This window comes from Notamacropus eugenii, chromosome 5 (genome assembly GCF_028372415.1).
Source record: "Notamacropus eugenii isolate mMacEug1 chromosome 5, mMacEug1.pri_v2, whole genome shotgun sequence".
Taxonomy (NCBI): Eukaryota; Metazoa; Chordata; class Mammalia; order Diprotodontia; family Macropodidae; genus Notamacropus; species Notamacropus eugenii.
Window position 1 is genome coordinate 341,827,217 of NC_092876.1, and position 3,818 is coordinate 341,831,034.

Below are 3,818 nucleotides of genomic sequence, written 5' to 3' on the forward strand. Positions count from 1 at the left end.
GATTCTAATTGTGGTACCATCATATGTAAATTGTTTCTTTTCCTGCAGCTTGTAATATTTTGTCCTCTCTCCTATTTTTTCATTCTTTATATTTTGGGTTTTTTTTAAATATTTCTTCATCTCATAACTTCACTGAATTCCCCTTTCCCAACTCTGATTTTCAAGGAGTCATTTTCTTCCTTAAGATTCTAAATGTCATTGTCTAATTGGTTAACTGTCTTGTCATAATCTTGTTGTTTTTCTTACATTATTCTTATTTTTCTTTTAAATTTTTCCTCCATTTCTCTCATTCAGTTATTAAAGTTTTTTTTTAAGTTCTTCAAAGAATTCTTTTTAGGCAGGTGACAATTTGAAATTACTCTTTGGAGGAGAAGAAGAATTTTGCTTCAGTATCCTCCTCTGAAGATAAACCCATAGTAGCTCTCTATGGTTAGATTCTTTCTCCTTTGCTATGCATTATTTGGTAATAATTTACTTTTTTTTGTAATTGCCTCTAGTCCTGAGTATGGTATGGGGAATTGTGCCTCTGGCCTCTAGCCTCTGATCCTTTTGAGTCCTCCCTCCCACCTTTAACTGAAATCAAGACCTGGAGTCTCCTGTAAGTACCAACAGTCAGTGGAGTCCCTACACCACTTCTTCCGCACTCAAGGTTGGGGAGGGGAGGCTGGATCCTTCTAGTCTCCACCTCTCTCCAAAGCACAGCTAGGATTGCCATTCCTTTTCAGCAGAAATTCTCTCCATCTTCACCAGGTCAAACACCCAATCCCTGTCACTTTCCAGGGGGTAAAAGTTCCTGTCCTGGGACCAAGGCAAATTTACAAATCAAGTAACCCCAGAGCTTTCCACTTGTTGTCCAAGCAGCTTGCCTAAATTGTTAAAGTGGACCTTAGCTTGGAGGTGTTTACTTTTTACAGAGAGGAAGTCTCATCCTGGGATTTTTCTTCAGGTCTTCTGTGATTGCCCCGAGAGAATCGTGCCCTGACCCTACTCTGATTTGTTTTCAGGGCTCTGTGTTTCTCCAGAGAGGTATTTAATATCTTTTGTGGAGGAAAATCTTGAGAGCTTGAAATTTTCTGACCTACTCTGCTGTCCTCCCAGAATCCTCTCCCCCAAAATAAAAATTCTAAGGAACATTATAGCCGAAATTCAGAACTATCAGATCAAGGAAAATATAGTGCAAGTGGCCAGAAAGAAACAATTCAAACATCAGGGAAACCAATCAGGAATACACAGGGCTTAGTAGCTATAACATGAAAGGTCCGAAGTTCCCAGAACATGATATTCCAGAAGGCAAAGGAACTAGGACTACAACTAAAAACCAACTACCTGGTGAAATAAAGCATAATGCATCAATGGAATAAAATAACTATTCAGTGAAATAAAAGTATTTCAAACTTTCATAAGAGGAAGACCAGAACAGAACCAAAATTTGATCAAGACCCAAGAGAAGCATAAACAGGTGTAAAGGGAAATGGAAACATAAGGAATTCAATAGACCTAAATGCTTTTCATCCTTACATAGGAAGATAATACTTGTAATTCTTAAAAACTGTATCACTAATAGAAGGAATATACACAGATAGAGGGTACTGATGTAAAATGAATTTGAGGCAATGACAAAAAAATAAGGGATGAGAAAGAGGAGTGTACTGGGTGCAGAAGGAAGGAGAGGTAGAATGGAGTAAATAATTTCAAATTAAGAAGTGCAAAAGACCTATTATAGTGGAGAGAAAGATGGGAGGGTGGACAATAGGTATTGCTTGAACCTTACTCTCATCAGTATTGGTTCAAAGAGGAAATAATATGCACAATCAGTTGGATATAGAAATCTTCTTACCTAATAAGGAACTAGGAGGGGAAGAGATTAACTTAATGGGAGGGGGAACTGACAGATGGGAGGGCAGATCAGGGCAGGCAGTAGATAGAAGCAAAACACTAGTGAAGAGGGAAAGGGGGAAAATAGACAGAGGACAGAAAGAAGAAAAAAAGAGGAGAGAAATATACAATAATCATAACTGTGATTGTGAATAGGACGAACTCTCCCATAAAACAGAAGCAGATACAAGAGCTGATTAAAAAGTAGAATTCTGCAACATGTTGTTTACAAGAAACATATCTGAGGCATGGACATACACACAGAGTAAATGTAAAGGGGTGGAGCAGAATGTTGTGCTTCAGCTGAAATATAAAAGAAAAAATCAGAGCCTTTTGGTCCGAGCTACAGCAAGGGGCTGTGTGCAGGCAGCAGTGAGTTCCCCAGCTTTCACTCTCTCTCACCAGACTTTCTACAACTCCAGCACCTTCCTCCTCAGTAACCATGATGGAACAGGCCATCTCCTTCACCAAGGACTTCCTGGCCAGTGGCATCCCTGCTTCTATCTCCAAGATGGTGGTGACCCCCATTGAGAGAGTTAAGCTACAACTGCAGGTGCAGCATTCAGGTAAACAGATTGCTGCAGATAAACAGTACAAAGGCATAATGGATTGTATAGTCCGAATTCCAAAGGAACAAGGGGTGCTTTCCTTCTGGCGGGTTAACTTAGCAAATGTCATCAGATATTTCCCCACCCAGGCCCTTCACTTTACCTTTAGGATACATATAAGCAAATGTTTTGGGGAGGAGTGGACAAGCAGACACAGTTTTGGAGGTATTTTGCTGGCAATCTTGTCTCTGGTGGTGCAACTGGAGTCACTTCTCTCTGCTTTGTTTACCCCTTAGATTTTGAGAGAACCCACTTGGCAGCTGATGTTGGGAAATCTGGTTCTGAGAGACAATTCAAAGGCCTGAGAGACTACCTTGTGAAAATCACCAAGTCTGATGGAATCCATGGCTTGTATCAAGGTTTCAATGTCTCAGTGCAGGGTATCATTATCGCTAGAGCAGCTTGCTTTGATATCTATGATAGAACAAAAAGTATGCTCCCAGATCCGAAGAACACTCATATTGTGATAAGCTGGATGACTGCACAATCAGTGACTGCTGTAGTAGGTGTGATCTCTTATCCTTTGATACAGTAAGGTGGTGAATGATGATGCAGAGTGGGTGCAAAGAAATTGATATCATGTACACTGGGACAATTGACTGCTGAAAGAAGATTGCTAAAGATGAGAGTGGAAAAGCTTTCTTCAAGGGTGCCTGGTCTAATGATGTGAGAGGCACAGGTGGAGCTTTTGTGCTTGTCCTGTATGACGAATTGAAGAAAGTAATCTAAGTACATTCTAGCTAAGGAACCACCGAATACAGATCATGCAGAATACTTAACCATACTTAGAATTTTGGACCATTAACTTTCAAGAAATTCCTCTTTTCTTTTTATCCAGGCAATATCATGTTTTTAGGGGAGCCAGAAAAGGCTCTTAGAAAAAGGATCTCATTTGTTATGATCCGTTATTCACACAGTGGAAGTGATGACGATGCAGTACATTGATTCTATTGGTTGTTGGGAAAATCACAATTTCTGTGGGTCCGTGGAGGCAGATCAGCTTAGACCATCTAGTTTAAATGCTCTTTTGTAGGACCATAAATTTGTGTTTATTTATTTAAAAATATCATGTCTCCTATTTGTACTTAAGCACTGCATATATACTATTTTGTACAGCTGACTGTTTGACAGTTATGATGATCTGTGTTGGACATTCTGCCATTAAACAACAAATACACAGAAGACTAAAAAAAAGCAGTAGTGCGGGAGCCAAGATGGCGGAATGATGGGTAAATGCTCTGCCCCTCCTCTTATTGACCTTGAAAAACCCATAAAATATTTCCCCAGGAAAACTCCTGGAACAGTGGGATCAGCCAAAGAGGCAAACAGTCTCTT

The 3,818-nt window shown here is 39.9% G+C and overlaps 1 pseudogene; it reads left to right on the forward strand.

The window, feature by feature from the left end:
- Nucleotides 1-2,317: 2,317 nt before the first annotated feature.
- LOC140509250 (ADP/ATP translocase 3-like) lies at nt 2,318-3,212 on the forward strand (annotated as a pseudogene).
- Nucleotides 3,213-3,818: the final 606 nt, after the last annotated feature.